This window comes from Silene latifolia, chromosome Y (assembly GCF_048544455.1).
Source record: "Silene latifolia isolate original U9 population chromosome Y, ASM4854445v1, whole genome shotgun sequence".
Classification (NCBI taxonomy): Eukaryota; Viridiplantae; Streptophyta; class Magnoliopsida; order Caryophyllales; family Caryophyllaceae; genus Silene; species Silene latifolia.
In genome coordinates this window covers 78,242,687-78,261,727 of record NC_133538.1, presented here as the reverse complement: position 1 = coordinate 78,261,727, position 19,041 = coordinate 78,242,687, and the positions used below count along the sequence as shown (strand labels likewise).

The 19,041-nt window shown below is 36.4% G+C and overlaps 1 long non-coding RNA gene across 1 annotated transcript; it reads right to left on the bottom strand.

Moving 5' to 3' along the window:
* Nucleotides 1–16,241: 16,241 nt before the first annotated feature.
* On the bottom strand, nt 16,242–18,730 carry LOC141627167 (uncharacterized). Its single transcript, XR_012536724.1, has 6 exons — nt 18,535–18,730; nt 18,347–18,430; nt 18,146–18,229; nt 17,820–17,887; nt 16,881–16,942; nt 16,242–16,592 (listed from the first exon to the last, which is right to left on the bottom strand). It is a non-coding gene; the product is annotated as an uncharacterized LOC141627167 (long non-coding RNA).
* Nucleotides 18,731–19,041: the final 311 nt, after the last annotated feature.

Genomic DNA, 19,041 nt, shown 5'->3' with positions numbered 1-19,041 from the left:
CATTCCCGATAACGCGGGTCCGCCTAATCCAACCCTAAACCCTTTCCCTTGTTATCGAAACGGGAACCGTAAACTGAACCCTAAAAGGGGAAGGGTGAACCTCTTTCCGAGGGGACCGGTATCTAAAACGGGACGGAAAGGGTTTAGGGTTGGATTAGGCGGACCGCTAACGCGGGTCCGCCTAATCCAACCCTAAACCCTTTCCCTTGTTATCGAAACGGGAACCGTAAACTGAACCCTAAAAGGGGAAGGGTGAACCCCTTTCCGAGGGGACTGGGTATCCTAAAACGGGACGGGAAAGGGTTTAGGGTTGGATTAGGCGGACCGCTAACGCGGGTCCGCCTAATCAAACCCTAAACCCTTTCCCTTGTTATCGGGAATGGGTTATTTAGACGAAACGTACCCACAATATATGTAAAACGAACCCAAGACTATTTCGAAAAGTACCTAGTATGTAAAAGGGTTTAAACGAGAGGCGGGTACCCTAAAACGGGACGGGAAAGGGTTTAGGGTTGGATTAGGCGGACCGCTAACGCGGGTCCGCCTAATCCAACCCTAAACCCTTTCCCTTGTTAGCGGGAATGGGTTATTTAGAGGAAACGTACCCACAATATATGTAAAACGAACCCAAGACTATTTCGAAACGTACCTAGTACGTAAAAGGGTTTAAACGGGAGGCGGGTATCCTAAAACGGGACGGGAAAGGGTTTAGGGTTGGATTAGGCGGACCGCTAACGCGGGTCCGCCTAATCCAACCCTAAACCCTTTCCCTTGTTATCGAAACGGAACCGTAAACCGAACCCTAAAAGGGGAAGGGTGAACCCCTTCCGAGGGGACCGGTATCCTAAAACGGGACGGGAAAGGGTTTATTTAGACGAAACGTACCCACAATATATGTAAAACGAACCCAAGACTATTTCGAAACGTACCTAGTACGTAAAAGGGTTTAAACGGGAGGCGGGTATCCTAAAACGGGACGGGAAAGGGTTTAGGGTTGGATTAGGCGGACCGCTAACGCGGGTCCGCCTAATCCAACTCTAAACCCTTTCCCTTGTTATCGAAATGGGAACCGTAAACTGAACCCTAAAAGGGGAAGGGTGAACCCCTTTCCGAGGGGACCGGGTATCCTAAAACGGGACGGGAAAGGATTTAGGGATGGATTAGGCGGACCGCTAACGCGGGTCCGCCTAATCCAACCCTAAACCCTTTCCCTTCTTATCGAAACGGGAACCGTAAACTGAACCCTAAAAGGGGAAGGGTGAACCCCTTTCCGAGGGGACCAGGTATCCTAAAACGGGACGGGAAAGGGTTTATTTAGACGAAACGTACCCACAATATATGTAAAACGAACCCAAGACTATTTCGAAACGTACCTAGTACGTAAAAGGGTTTAAACGGGAGGCGGGTATCCTAAAACGGGACGGGAAAGGGTTTAGGGTTGGATTAGGCGGACCCGCGTTAGCGGGTCCGCCTAATCCAAATCTAAACCCTTTCCCTTGTTATCGAAACGGGAACCGTAAACTGAACCCTAAAAGGGGAAGGGTGAACCCCTTTCCGAGGGGACCGGGTATCCTAAAACGGGACGGGAAAGGGTTTACGGTTGGATTAGGCGGACCGCTAACGCGGGTCCGCCTAATCCAACCCTAAACCCTTTCCCTTGTTAGCGGGAATGGGTTATTTAGACGAAACGTACCCACAATATATGTAAAACGAACCCAAGACTATTTCGAAACGTACCTAGTACGTAAAAGGGTTTAAACGGGAGGCGGGTATCCTAAAACGGGACGGGAAAGGGTTTAGGGTTGGATTAGGCGGACCGCTAACGTGGGTCCGCCTAATCCAACCCTAAACCCTTTCCCTTGTTATCGAAACGGGAACCGTAAACTGAACCCTAAAAGGGGAAGGGTGAACCCCTTTTCGAGGGGACCGGGTATCCTAAAACGGGACGGGAAAGGGTTTAGGGTTGGATTAGGCGGACCGCTAACGCGGGTCCGCCTAATCCAACCCTAAACCCTTTCCTTTGTTATCGAAACGGAACCGTAAACCGAACCCTAAAAGGGAAGGGTGAACCCCTTTCCGAGGGGACCGGGTATCCTAAAACGGGACGGGAAAGGGTTTAGGGTTGGATTAGGCGGACCGCAAACGCGGGTCCGCCTAATCCAACCCTAAACCCTTTCCCTTGTTAGCGGGAATGGGTTATTTAGACGAAACGTACCCACAATATATGTAAAACGAACCCAAGACTATTTCGAAACGTACCTAGTACGTAAAAGGGTTTAAACGGGAGGCGGGTATCCTAAAACGGGGAAAGGGTTTAGGGTTGGATTAGGCGGACCGCTAACGCGGGTCCGCCTAATCCAACCCTAAACCCTTTCCCTTGTTATCGAAACGGGAACCGTAAACTGAACCCTAAAAGGGGAAGGGTGAACCCTTTTCCGAGGGGACCGGGTATCCTAAAACGGGACGGGAAAGGGTTTAGGGTTGGATTAGGCGGACCGCTAACGCGGGTCCCCCTAATCCAACCCTAAACCCTTTCCCTTGATAGCGGGAATGGGTTATTTAGACGAAACGTACCCACAATATATGTAAAACGAACCCAAGACTATTTCAAAACGTACCTAGTACGTAAAAGGGTTTAAACGGGAGGCGGGTATCCTAAAACGGGACGGGAAAGGGTTTAGGGTTGGATTAGGCGGACCGCTAACGCGGGTCCGCCTAATCCAACCCTAAACCCTTTCCCTTGTTATCAGAAATGGGTTTTTTAAACAAGACGTACCTACAATATATTTAAAATGAACCTAAGACTATTTCGGAACGTACCTAATAGCTAAAGCATATCTAGTGCATAAAATTCTCCTTAAAGTGGAACAAGAAAGGGTTTAGGGTTTTGATTAGGCCGCTCGCTACGGGTAAAATAAAATTTCATCTATGTTTTTTTTCGGAGAAGCTCAAAGTTCATGAAGAAAGAAAAAAACCCTAAACCAAACAAGGAATTCCGTCACCGTAACTTTGACAAGTTTTTACAAAGCGTAGAGGCCGAAAGCGCGCCATTCTAATTGGACATACAAAGGAATCATAATACTAGTTTGGGAATGAAGTACACATCTAGAAGGCCAAAACATATGAACGAGTCATAAATGAGGAGGAAAACTTGGCAACATTAAAGACATCAAAAATTAGAGAAACTATAACAAAGCTTTGACAAATTTCTTCCGGCCATCTCATATGAAGACATGAATTTGTTATTTTAACATTCATCAACCGCAACATTGAAATTCAACCTAACTTGAAGACCTGCATAAAAATCAAATCATAAGAAAAGTGTCTAAATGGGTGCCATAGTGTTATGAGGCTAGGTCAATTAAAATGAGGACTATTAAATATGTACACTCATCAAAATGTTACCGTTCGTATTCTTGTCCCATTTTAAAAGTTCAAGCATAATATCTTGTCGATAAGCGACCATATCCTAGGGAAAAAAATAGATTAGCTTCAATTTCATATAGAATGTTACAAAAGATGTAACATTGAATTAATTTAATTCAAACCTTGTAGTGGTTTTTGTTTTTCAATAAAGTCTCATCGGTTGTTACTGACTTCTAAGAACTTAATAACAAACAATCCACAAGTCATGCTGCGCAAGAACATAAAATTAGATCGTATAGTGATGTGAATAAATTTTGCTATGGAAAAAAAAATAATGTAGTCGGAAACTAACAAATTGTCTTGCGAGGGACAAGTGAAATTGGTAGTTGTAAACAAGACCATCCGACTAAGGTGTCCATACCCAGGTTGGTTGGCGAGAACATTTGCAACATTGTAGACCTGACATGATAATGGTCTCAAGAGCGCTGCAAGTTAATCTACTAATTTAAAAAGCTGCTAAGTAAGAAAAAACTTACAATCTCTTCCACATATTCATTTCGCTCTCGAAGATCGTAGTCGCTCTTGGCTTAAGTGAATCTAATATATAATTTTTCCTTTTCTTTACATCAGAGAGTAAAGCAAACCAATGATCACCATCTTTATTACCAATTGTCCAAAACACCTGCAACATAAATTAATGGATGTCACATAACATGTGACACTGAATATATACAATTCATAACCATTGTCCAAACCCGATTACCTTATCAATAGTGCTTCCATTAGCAGGCATATAGTGCATCTTAAGATAGGGCGCGAATGCAATTCTTTGTTTCAAGCAACCTTAACACCCGCCATTTTTTGCAGAAAAAGCTATGTTAGATACTACTAACTACTATCAACTTTAACTTGACCATTGTAAGACACGCCGATTTATCACCTTGATCACATTACGGGCAAGTAAAGAATATTTGGCTTATTCAATGTCCACATCACTCCAACTGCATCAATAACCTACAAATATATATAGTTTGAAAATGTCTAGGTTACACAAAATGTCGAGATAAATGAACCTAGGTCCCTTAAGACTTGAACAAAAGTAAACTATGAATAAATATGAGGAGTCCTTACAGTGTCTATTAACCATTTGTCCGCACCGAAAGTTCTTAATTCTTTTCGAGTGACATTAATCCACTCTGTGTTAACTAGAATCTCAAACAAGTATCCGACGGGTTCAAGTTCAATGTCGGTGTATGTATAAAATTATTGTTGTTACTAAAATCGGTAGTAAAAAATAAAAATATGATAGTAAATTGAGAGCTTACGGTATATCGCGGTTGTTGAAAACTAGATTGAGAAGCTCATCGTCGGTGTATGGAAATGGAGGTTGTGTTCTATTCAATTTTTTCTTACTGAAATGCAAATGAATAAAATGAGCATAGATTTAAAAACTGTTACAACCGTCAATTATAAAATTAGTATAGGTAATACAAAGATATATGTATTATTACCCGAGACGTGAACAGAGAGCATGGGCATCAAATAGAATTTTGTCTTTGAAGCGATTTTCAGTGAAAGTTACTATTTGGTAGCAAACCCTTGCACCGAAAATTTTGAGTCTTTGCTTCTACAAAATACAAAAGAACATCCAATAATTTGGCATTCAAGCTTGGGATTTGGTAGTAAACACTTTATCTACTTGTAAAGTTAATATAACACTTTTAGCAATGAACTTACAAAGATGTAGATCATCGGAATTATCTTTTTATCACCTTTGTAGGTCTCTAATAAGCGGAGCAGGTAAATCCCACTATCGCCTTCATCAAGAACACCAATAACTGATTTAGGAACTTCCTCAAGTGTATGCCCATATACATTGTCGATAGTAGGCATTTTCTTTCTCAAGTACTTAGTCACGTACTTCCTCTGCCAAACAAGATTTAGAAAAACAAGATTTAGAAAAACAGTGTTGATTGCCACTTAACATTACTAATTACTGCATACGCATTTGATAACATTGAAACACATACTGCATATTCAATATGATCCGCATAGTCCAGGGAATGCTTCTTCATATGGTGTAAGATCGACTTCTAACTTTTGTTTGGGGAAATTAAAACAAAACACAAATTGCTGCGTGTAGTTGTATGGAACAAAAATCTGAAGATAGGAAAAAAGTCATAACATTTAGCTACAACAAATATCACATGTCAATAATTAACATAGTCATTAATAAAGACTCACAAGAGCCGCTCCTGCAAAATCATCAAAATCTCTTCTAGTCTGAAAACATTTAGAGAAGTCTCTAATTATATGCAAGACGAATAATTTTAATAACATAAGAAATAAGAATAAGAAGTAAAAGACTGAAATGACACTTACGTACACACGGTCCCGAGAGGCATATAAAACCTTGACAATGATTCACGTGATTTTGATTTTTCACTCTGATTCAACATGTGACACCACATACATGTAACCGTCTCAGACAGTCTCTCACCCGAGAGTATAGTCTTCAAATCTGCCCGAGTAAGTGAATGGATGGCGTTTTCGAAAAGAATTTCACTGCAAGGGTAAATAGAAAATTGACATCACAAACTCGATGGAATGCTTTTCATGATCTCAGAGTCCAAATAACCATGTGGTCATGTTCTATCTTTTCAATTTCATCATCATAAATGATCAGAAACTAACAATATACTACTATGTCAACTACAAGTATCAGTGTCCAGGATTACGGATAAATAGTGTTAACAGATATATATTACTACTCGGCTTCTTTTATTTACGATCGTTTCGCAAAGAATCGCAGTGAGAAATAAGCACCCGCGGCATCACTGACAAAAATAGACTGTAAAATAAGCACAATGCATTGCAGAAGCAGACTACAGTCATCAGGTTTACGCATTATTTGCAAGGATAAATAGTGTTAACAGAATTTCACTGCAAGGGTAAATAGAAAATTTAGTAGAAGTGTATGTACAAGATCAAAATAAAGTATCTAACCTGACTAGTTACAAGTCTGCATACATTGTCATCAAACGACTCCCCAAAAACATACTCCAATACTTTTTTCAGACCGATTCAAGTCCCCCACGACACTAACATTCCTCGTAGAAAAGGTGATCTAAACACCTCAGCAGGCACTCTACTCCTCTTATGTGGCAGAATTTTCGGTGGGGAGATGCGGAAACGAAGGAATAACTGGATCTCGCTCTGGTGATAACGAAGAGACAGGTGATACACAAAGAGGTGATCCAAGAGGGGGCACTTGTGGTGATCTTTCACATGGAGGTGATTGTGGAGAGTCACCGTGTTGCGACTCTAAACTGAGTAGTTTAAAAGAAGGTGGCGTAATAATAGGAGGTGACGGAAAAGAAGGGGGTGTAAACCTTGGAGGTGGTGTAAACCGTCGGGATGTAGATGCTTGCTTCTCAAAGTTCAGTGGCTCAAGTTCCTGAGACTCCGAGTCCACTAAAATGACTGGAGACATCTTTGAGGTGGCAGGTACACTTAAAGGCTCCTTTCTTACCTCACTTACAGTCTCTTTTGGTACCTCACTTAGAGTCTCCTTTGTTACCTCACTTACAAGCTCCTTGGTTTCATTAACGGGGCGTTTACCCAAAGCAATTTCAAGTTTCACAAGCGCTGCCAATAACTCGTCTTCGGAGGAGAATTTGCGTTTAGCAAATTCACTAAGTGGATCAGAAGCTAGATCTTCAATCCCTCCAGCCATTTTGCATTCATCACTGTCAGTTTCAATCCCCTTTCCATTTACGAAGCTTCGGTTTAGCTCCATGATTGACTTCATCTTTGCTTGGCCGAGACGATTGATAGCCTTGACCCAATGCTTCGCCATGGACGCCATCTGACGCACAAGATCACAATCGGGCCGCTCTATTTTAGCTTCAGAGAGGACATCCAAGAATGTATTATAAGCAACAGCAAACCCGTTTGCAGCTTCCGCTAACTTCTTAACAATATAGCTTCCCTTCTTCAACTTATCTATCGTCTCAGGTGCTTGATCAGAAGGTCCAGCAGGTGGGTGATCAGAAGGTCCAGCAGGTGGGTCCATGGGCTCTTGGACAGAAGGCCTAACTGTGGTGTGTGATAGGTTGGGATTGCTCTCTCCATCAACATTAGGCTTGACAATACGAGGTTGAACAACTCCCCTCCCAAACCCTGCCGGTTGCTCATCTTTCATCCGTTTTGAAATAGCATTTTTGGACCATGAAGACAATGTCGGGAAGACTCGTAGAGTCGTGTCATACTTGAATTTAACTCTATCCAGATAGATAAAAACCAGAACCATGACTGGACCTCCAAAATTAGATGTGTCACAATTGGTGCGGTTCCAAGAATCGACACTGTTAATTAGGTGCTTGAGTGTAAACCCACACCAGTTCAAAGATTGAACACAAGAAAGATCCTTAAGACACTTCAAAATTCGAAGGCTTGCATGAATACCTTTAACACCCATTAAAAAAGTTGAGACTATAAAAACTATGAAGTTCCTTTTAAAGTCATCTCCACCTTCTTTTTGGGTAATCATCAAATCAAATAATTCTGATGTCGTTACTTTTGCGTGTCTATCACTAAACTGCTTCAACCAAGCACGTTTTAGTTTCAAAAACTCCTCATTCGGGTCATTTAAGGTGGCTATTTCTACTTCAGTAGGACCCATGGGAATACCAGTAGCTAGGTGAATATCTTCTTCGGTAATCACAAGTTTTTCATCCATAAGAGATGTTGAACACGTGTTGAAGTTGGAAACCAACCAATAAGATAAATACCCGGGTACCATGTTAGTGTTAAGCAGTAATAGGCCACCAAAACCCATTGACTGGATATCTGACTTTTGTTTATCACTCATATGTTGCTTGATAAATTGTAAAAGCAATTTTGGTGACATTCTGGTCCTCAAAAATACATCAGGAACATCATTTCTGTCTCCCTCCCCAATGGCAATAGCAGTCCGAGCAGGAGATCGGTTGGATGATAATGGAACTAGAGTAGACTTACTTGTACTTGCACGGGCTTTCGAACTCGCTCTACTGAAATTGCTTCAAGTTGTTCATATATAAAGGAACATGTCACAACAATGATTTCATGTTATGGTAAAGGCGAGTAGCGAGAAAATGGGAATGCTAAGAAACCGACCTTCGGGTAGAACCATAATGGAAGCATGATCTCTTTTCCTTTTCCTAGCAGGAGAGCCCTTCGTCTTGCTTGGACTTGGAGTAGGATCACCTATCGCCTTTTTCTTCATTTTGTTGAACCGGGGAAAACCAATTTAGAGGAAACTCTAGCAGCAACTTGTAAGACAGAAACTAAGCTAGCAGGAAATCAAAATCTGCGAGTACAAGCATACATAAATGCAACAGAATTTGTGTATGTAACGAAATTAGAGGATCCACAAATGCAACGAAATTTGAGTATGTATAAGCATAGATAAATGTATCTAGCATGAAAAGGACAAATAAAGCTACCACGGGACGCACAAACTAAGCTATCATCAAATCAAAATCAGGAAAACGAGTTCAAATCAAAATGTACGAAACCCTAACTTTTAGAATTGGAATTGTTTAGTAAACCGTAGTGTTTCGAATACAAATTGGTAACTAAATAAGAAATAAAAGTGTGAATTGAAGCTTACCTTTAATTATAATGGAGCCGTAACTATGGAAGTTGATGAATTGCGGAAGAGACGAAGAGTAAGTAGACGAAAGTTGGAGATGAAATGATACTCTTGGTCAGAGCACGACATGCGACGGTCGTCTGGAAGGTCCGATGGTCGGTGGCAATGGCGGTGGCGGTGGCGGTGGCGGTGGCGGTGGAAAGGGACGAAACTCAGGTGGTATTGAGGGAATAAATGTGTCGGGGGTGTTGGTGGTACTGTTGTAAGAATTGGGAGGTAATTAAATGAGTGTTTTAATATTGGTTCGCACGGTTCGTACCGTAAGATAGTTCGCACGAGAACCTGATTCTATATATATATATATATATATATATATATATATATATATATATATAGAGAGAGAGAGAGAGAGAGAGAGAAGGGTTCTAGTAAGGCCCTCATATCATATGAGTCCCTAAGTCCTTATAAGGGCCTTTGGATGGAAGGGATGGAGGGATGAGATTACATCTCATTGAAGGGTCATAAATCTCCCTCCCTAATCTCCCTCCCTAATCCTTGTATAACTCCTTCTAATCTTGTATAACTCCTTCTCCATTCTAATATCCCTACTCACTCACCCACTCATCATCCATTTCATTCATTCACTTCTTCAATCATTCACCCCCTCTCTCCTGATTCATTCTCTCCCAACAAAAAAAAACCCAAAAAATAAAAACAAAAACCACATTTCAGCCGAACCACCCACAACCACCGTTCCCTCCACCACTCGCCTGCCGGTCTCCTCTCCACTCCTGCCGCCGCCGTCCCTTCCTCACTCACCAACGCCACTCACCAACACCACCGCACCACTGCCACACACCACCACCGCCATATCCCGCCTCCCTCCTTTTCTCCTTTTTTTTATTTGTTGTTCAAAGTCTCGCACACCCGACAACCCCACGGCCACCCGTACCACCTTTCTCCCTCCAGGTCCCGCACCTCCTTTCCTCCTTGGTCGATCCCGCCTCCTCTGAACCGCACGCACCAACACTCACCACCATCATTTTCGTTTTTGAATTTTTATTTCAGATTTCGTTTGCTTTTTTCGTTGTTGTCGCCGTTGGTGTTGTCGTTGTCGTTGGTGTTGTCGTTGGTGTTGATTTCGTTGGTGTTGTCGTTGGTGTTGTCGTTGCTTTGTTTTTTTGTTTTTTTTGTTTTTTTTGTTTTTGTTTGCTTTTTTGTTTTTGTTTTTTGTTTGTTTTGTTTTTTGGTTTTTGTTTATGTTGAGGAGTGTTTTTGTTTGTGTTTGTTTAGGAGATTGTCGGTTTTGTTTTTGTTTAGGAGATTTTTGGTTCTTTTTTTGTTTTTTGTTTGTTTTCTTTTTTATATTTTTTTTATGGAGTGTTACATAATTTTTTTGTTTTTAGATATTGTTACATTTTTATTATTGTTATTTGGTTTTTATTATTGGTATTTGGAATTGGGTGTTTGGTTATTTGTTATTTTTCAAGTTTTTTTTTAAGTTTCATATTTTGGGCTAAAGTTATACAGTAATCAAAATAGAGTTATACTGTTAATGTCTAAAGTTATACATTGTATAAATTGAAGTTACACAAATTTTGGACTAAAGTTATACATCTTGTCTATTAAAGTTATACACTGTGTGCATTAAAGTTATACGCACGATATATAAATTTGTCAAATTTAAATATTTAAATGTTTAGATCTGACGTTTTTTATTTCAATTATTGTTATTGTATTGTATTTCATTGTTATTTGGTTTTTTTAGTTATTCGGTTTTTTTCTTAGACGGGTTTTTTTGTTAGATTGGCGGGTTTTTTATTTTAGATCTAGTATTGGCGAGATTTACGGTTTTTTCTACTTTATAGTTTTTGTTTACAATTTACATTTGTGTTCTTTTTTTTTTTTTTGAATTTTCAGATCTATATGTGAACACAACTAAAGTTATACATTGTATAAATTGAAGTTACACAAATTTTGGACTAAAGTTCTACATCTTGTCTATTAAAGTTATACACTGTGTGCATTAAAGTTATACATCTTGTCTATTAAAGTTATACACTGCGTGCATTAAAGTTATACTTCTTTTCTTTTTTTAAAGTTATACACACGATATACATCTTGTTTATTTTTTCAGATTTGTTGATTTTTCTTTTTTAGACTAGATGGTTTTTATTTTTTATATCTATTTGGTTTTTATTTTTTCAATTTTGTTGGTTTTTTATTTTTGGACTAAAGTTATACAATCTTTGGACTAAAGTTATACAATTTTGGACTAAAGTTATACAATTTTGAACTAAAGTTATACATTTGGACAAAAGTTATAAGTTTGTTGGATTAAAGTTGGATTTTGGACTAAAGTTACAGGTTTTTGGACTAAAGTTATACATATGAAGGACTAAAGTTATACAAATAAGGACTAGAGTTATACAAAAATTGACTAAAGTTATACAAAAATGGACTAAAGTTATACAAATATGGACTAAAGTTATACAAAAATGGACTAAAGTTATACAAATATGGACTAAAGTTATACAAATATGGACTAAAGTCATACAAAAAGAACTTATATAAATTCCAATTAATTCATCGAAAATGGACTAAAGTTATACAAAAATGGACTAAAGTTATACAAAAATGGGCTAAAGTTATTTAAATAAGGAGTAAAGTTATACAAAAATGGGCTAAGGTTATACAAAAATTGACTAAAGATATACAAAAATTGACTAAAGTCATTGAAATTATACACACTTCTACTGGAGTTATACATTCGTTGAGTAGAAGTTATTCATATCGCTACTAGAGTTATACATTCATTGAGTAGAAGTTCAACACATTCCTAATGTATTTGTATATCTTTGGTCCATTTTTGTATAACTTTAGTCCATTTTTGTGTAATTTTAGTCCTTATTTGTATAACTTTAGTCCATATTCGTATAACTTTAGTCAATTTTTTTATAACTTTAGTTCTTATTTGTATAACTTCAGTCCATATTTGTACAACTTTAGACAATTTTTGTATAACTTTAGTCTATTTTTGTATAACTTTAGTCCATAACAGTATAACTTTAGGCAATTTTTGTATAACTTTAGTCCATTTTTGTATAACTTTAGTCCATAAAAGTATAGCTTTTGCCCATAACTGAAAAATTTATAATAACTTTAAAAAGACGACATTTGTAAAAATAAAAAAACAAGACGAATTTTACAGAAACGACATTTGTAAAAATAAAAAACAAGACGATATTTGAAATGTCAAAATATGCATTATAATAACTTTAATATGTCTAAGATTAATACTAACAAATAGAACAAAAAACAACTACAACCAAAAGTTATACAAAAGTTGTACCGTTAAAACATTAAAGTTATACAATTTACGACTAAAGTTATACTCGTAAAACATTAAAGTTATACAATTTACAATTAAGGTTACACTTTTTATATTTATTTTTTTGGGAGTGTTATTGTTTGTGTTATTTCAAATCTGAGTTTTTTTTATAAAAAAGAGAGAATTGAGAAAATAAGTAAAAAATAACGAATGAAAAATAAATAAATAAAATAAAAGATAACAAAAATAACGAATGGAAAAAAACAACTCAAAACATAAAAACTAACACGAAAAAAAAAAAAAAAAAAAACGTCGGCGGCGGTGGGGTTGGCGGCGGCGGCGGGTGGTGGGGTGGTGTCGGGTAGGGTGGTGGTGGGTGGTGGTGAATGAGGAAAAGATGAATGAATGATTTTTTTTGGGGTTTTTGATTTATTTGGATTTTTTGGGTTTTTTTATTTATTTGGATTTTTTAGGTTTATTGAGGTTTTGAGAGAAGAGAAGAGTGAAATGTGTGAGATGAGAGAGAAATGGGTGAGTGGAAAACAAATATATAGTAAATTAGTGGTTAATTAGGGTGGATTAGTAAGGTGTGTTAATTAGCCTTTATAATGACTTTGGGTGGGTTCATCTCGTCCCTCATGTCCCTCCATCCAATGGCTCTTAATAGAACTTATGGACTCAAATACATATGTTGGCCTTAGTTGATCTCGTCTCTCTCTCTCTCTCTCTCTCTCTCTCTCTCTCTCTCTCTCTCTCTCTCTCTCTCTCTCTCTCTCTCTATATATATATATATATATATATATATATATATATATATATATATATATATATATATATATATATATATATATATATATATATATATATATATATATATTGATTTATGACGACATATAGCACTTTATATATACTAGATTTATGACGACATATAGCACTATATATCTACTAGATTTAATGCCCGGGCGATGCCCGGGCCAGTTGCAATATTCTGTCTCTCGAACCATCATTGAATGTCAAGTTATAAAATAACCACTACACATGGCAACTCCAGTCTAACAGGTTTGATGCAAACACCAACTTCAAACTGACTAAGGGGGGCGTTTGGTTCGTGCATGGGTATGGGTTTGGAATCAGGAATCATACCTGGGTGGTATGAGGTTGGAACTTGATTCCCCATACCATGCGTTTGTTTCAATTCCGAGCGGTATGGGTTTGGAGTTAAATTAAAAGTTAAAATCAGTAAAATAAAATATTTTAAATCTATATAAAATTATGAAAATAAAAATTTTATCAAATAAGTGTATAGGAGATATGATTTACATAATGCCATAATTTTTGTTTCACATTTTTGCTTATTTTAATTTCATTCCCATGGGTATCAAACTCATACCCACCCCCCTCCTTGGGTATGAGAAACCCATACCTCATGGGTTTGAGGTATGGGTATGAAACCCTTACATTTGCCAACCAAACACATGGTATGAGTTTAGCTCATTCTAAACCCATACCTCATACCCTTTTCAAGTGAACCAAACACCCCCTAAGTTACTCATCATACTGTATTTCTAATTCACTAAAAGCACTTGAATTGTTAAGTCTATTTCTACACAATAAATATTATTACAACTCTGAAATTACCAAATTACGCACCCCAATACATTTTTGAATTAACACTTGAATAGTTAAGACTAATTTTGCACGGATGATAAATGAATTGGATCAGAATGACTTAGCTTGTTAAAAAAACAACACAAAAATTATTTTTCTACTTTCAAACTCTACAAAGACCAGTTGATGTGCATCCAGTAGTAGTGTGCATGAGTGGTATGATAAGAATTGTTTATTACCTTCCATCCAGATCAAACTATCGACTTTTTAAAATTTTACCTGATATTAATAGGTCACGGATAAATTGATGTGCGTGGTATGATAAGAATTTTTTGTTCATAATTATTTTTTTAGCAATAATCAATTTGTTCACTTGCCAATATATATAGGATCATATATTATCTCAGTTTATATACTAATTAAACAAAGCGCATGTACTTTCCCGCTAATAAACTCATTCCTTACAAAGAATGGTTTTAAAAGAGCAATTATCATACACAATTTTAACAGTAATAGTGTAGGAATACTTAGCATATATATATAAAGCAATAAATGGTAGAAGAAATTTAGCCAACTTGGTTAATCCTCAACATAGTCGATATTGGTGAGAGCCTACTATCATTGTAACGGGGACATATTTACATATTTAGGTCTTCTTTTAGCTGTAAGGGCTTGCTTGAATTGAGGGTAATAGGAGGGGAATGAATAGGGGAGTAATATGTGAGGTGTATTTCTCATATTTGGTATGCGGGTAATTATTCACCTCCTGGAGTTATTACCCTTGTGAAGGGGTAATACATTACCCACCCTCCCAGGGTAATGATTAAGGGAGTAAAAGTTCTACTCAGTAATCATTACTCTTATGCCAAACATATCATCAAGGAACTCATTACCCCACTAATTAATTTCCCCAGTAATTATCGCCCAATAAAACTTACCCTCTTAATAATTCCATGGATTCCAGGCAAGCCCTAAGTTGTAAGAATTACTCTTATGTAAGGCGGTTTTACATTAATATAGTTGTTAAAGGGTTCTAAATACTACCCTAGTGGATAAAAATGATTAGTAAAAGACTATTTTTACCATAAATTTGTGTAAAATCGTCTTACACAAATATTGGTGGAATTCTAATACTCTTGTCTTATGTAGTTTGCTTAAGTCCAATCAGATACTATACTACGTGCTTAATTTTTTTTATAAGTTTCAATATGATCTTTTCTTTATTACATTCCGAATTGTGACATATCTCGTTAGCTTTACGCGTTCTTCATCCCTTGCGAGTCACTTTGGTCATGCACTTTAATATGTCTAAAGAAAAGAAAAAAATACAATCAATTAAAATTTCATTTGTCCCAGTCAATAGTTTACATTTGACTTATTTTTCCTTTACAAAATAAAGTAAATATAAAATATTCACCGTAGTAATGTAGTATATAATAGGAGTATTAAATACTCCCATTTGAAGTCAAATAAAACGCATTGGGAGATAACTTTTCTCTATATAGGGTAGGATAAATGTAGGATGTAAGAATTTGAATATAATATACACACTCTTATATCGTCTAAGTTACATGATATACTTTAACTTTCTAATAATCTAAGTTACATGATATACTTTAACTTTCTAATAATCTAAGCTTGAATCTTAGAGATGGGATAGACATGTATGAGCAATAGGTCATTGACTCATTGTCCGTGTAGCATCTTGCATTTTCATAATTATCTTGAAATTGTGCATGCTGGGCTTGCATGGTGTTGCAACTCACAATCACATAAGGAGTAATTTATTAGGCGTTGTTTGAAAATGGAATCGTTCCAACTCTACTGAGATTAAAACGGGTTCGAGGGTAATTCATCAATCATTATATATATAAAAGAGGAATGATAAAAAGCTGAGGTGGCACAACCTCCTTTGAGAATTAAGGCAATGAAGCCCTCACATTCAACCTCACAAAATCAATTTTGTTGGAGCCAATCACGATTTTGCAATATGCACAAAATCAATTTTGTTGGAGCCAATCACGATTTTGCAATATGGCCACATCAGCAAAAAAAAAAAAAAAAAAAAAAAAAAAAAAAAAAGTCCAATTAATTATGACGTTACATTAAGTTTAGAGATTCCCAATAGAAGAATGATTTATTGCTCTGTTTCATACTCCAATGATCATAATTCAGAGGAAAGAGCTCTTCAATTTCCAAAGTTTTGGCTCAATCAAAATTGCTCGAAAATATCAACGGCCACAACTACTTTTAAATCTAGAGTTTTTATACTACTAAGATTTATATACACACATGACATACACTGAAGGCATTTAAATCCATATCAAATTCTCAATCATCTCTACAATTACACAACCAATAACCAATTCATCTCATCTTCTACAATGGCCATTGTACCAACGTCACCATTAAGTTGGAATGGGTCTTACAGTTTTCTACTTTTATGTGACTTAATCGAATCTTATTTACCACATTGATGTTATACCGTCAATATTATCAAACTCTTGGAAATACACAACCAACACAACTATCATCAATTCATCTCATCTTCTCCCATGGCTGTTGCACCGATCCTCACCATTAGCCAACTCAGTGTTGGAGTTAAACTTACTCAGATGAATGTCAGGGTGGTACACAAATGGACAAGACCTGAATTCAAAGATAAGACGAAGAATGAAGCAATTGAACTTCTACTCCTTGATGCTCAAGTATGTCAAATATTTCTTTTGCATTATAGTATTGTTGTCGGAAATATTTATTGATTATTGATTTAGAAGTCTCAGTATATTATCGTATAGTTATAATAGTCTTAAACCTGAATTTTGGTAACATGGTTAGTATGTTGTTTGATATAAACTCTGCCAAAGTCGTAATATAAAGATGTTTCCAAAGAGTAGTACTTGAGAAGTGAAGTACATGATAAATGAATTAACTTACCGGGCTTATTTTTCATGATATACCACAATAGTTCATCCGATCATGATTTGTCATGTATCCCTCTGCCACACAAAAAGACTCCATATCAATAATAAGATGTTATTTTTAACTATTCTTAGAATATTTCCATCTTTTTTTAAAAAAAAAATGCAACTTCTAATCAATATTATTTATATTCTCCATTTATCTCAGAGTGAAATCATCCAAGCTACTATTAGGAAACAACTTATTTCCCATTTTGGTCCTAAACTATTTGTTGTGGAGGTATACACCATTCGTAACTTAACCGTCGACAACAACACTGGACTTGACAAGGCTACCTCGAATCCATGTCACTTAAAGTTTGAATTCTCATCCAAAGTTCATGCTACAAATGATACATCTATTCCTACTCATGGCTATCGTTTTGCGAATTTGAAGGACATTATCGATGGCAGAATTCCGACAACTCATTATATAGGTACAATTCTGTCCACTTTTTAATGTTTGGTTAACACTTATTTGTTAACTAACTATTGCTTTGTACGCTTATCACATGGCAGATATTGTCGGAAAACTTTATGAAATTGGCCTGATCAACGAAACTCCGAACAGACACAAGTGTCGGACCATAAAGCTCGAAGACATTGAGTCAGTGGAACACAATCATATTATCAAACTCTTAACTCATTCATCTTTCTAATTTTGTGAAACACTAATATTAGCATTGTGTTTCACGCAGGGGGAGTCAACTATCTTGCACTTTATGGGAAGCACACACCGTTCAACTACCTGCTCTTATATCTAAACAACCTAAAACCTAATCCAGATCAGTCTAAAATTATTGTTATACAATGTGTTCAAACTAAAAAATACGAAGGTACCATTATTCAATAGGCTTATCACGTCCATTCAATATAAACTATAAAATGCATATAAATGATTTAATAGTTTTCTTACCCAATTGATAATATTTTGCAGTCTTTCTACTCCGGCACCAAGTAACTCCTTGCAAATAGTTGAAATACCTGATGATGATGATGACAATGACATGTCCAGAGACAATATCAAAACTATTAGTGACATTAAACAGAATGAAAAAGGTATGTAATCATCCTTATAAAGCTAATACCAAAACAATCAGATAAGTAATAAGCTGATTTTGTCGCTACGATCATTGATAAGCTGATCTTATTCTATAATGCTTCAGTTTTTGGACAACTATGTAAGAGTTCTAAGGCTACTGCAAACATCTAACTACTTTATTTTGTGACATTTGGTAATACCTTATGCAGGCCTAAGTATGCGATGACACACGTTCCAGAACTGTGTCCCAGAACAGATCTTTATACAACTAAAGAAACTACCTTCTGCAAATAAACAAACAACATATTCAGGTATTCACCGCCTTACAATTAATCATTCACATGAGAGATCCGAATCAAACTAACAAAATAAAATTTGTAAAAGTTGAAGAAAGGACATACCAAATTTGATTGCATGCAGGAAATTATCAAATCTTCCCATTTAGGAGTGACTCCTAATACCACCAACAACCAAGATTTACTTATCTGCCAAAATTTAGGAAAAGCAAAATTAAGATTAACACTTTATAAATGGAAATTTATATACAAAAATTGACTTGATGGAGAATATAATTATGAAGTATATATACCGTTGTGATCCAAAATCCCATTTTCATCGGTCATAACTCATATACCGCATCTATGAACTGCAGGTGTATAGATCGAATAACGAAAGATGATGATAACGGATGATTGTAATAATCGGGATATGGATGATAAGGATGAAATATGTAAAGGCAAATCAATATTATCACTCATCTTCAGCGAGTTTTTTTTTTTTTTTTTTTTTTTTTATGATTGTAGTAATAGCAAATACGACTAAAGGAAAGGTGTAGAAAGAAGTGGGATCATTTTGAGTCTATTTTAGAGTATTTTTTTTTTCGACAAATGTTATTTTAGAGTATTTGATAAGGCGCAGGGACGAAATGAGACCGTCTCATTATATAAAAAAAATAATTACCATTAATGCAAAATGAATATATTTGTACATAAATTAATTATTTTAGGGTGTAATACGTCTTTATACTGTAATTATTGATTTATGTTAATGTATTTTTCTTTCTTATTCGGAGCTATATTAAACAAACTATGCTTAA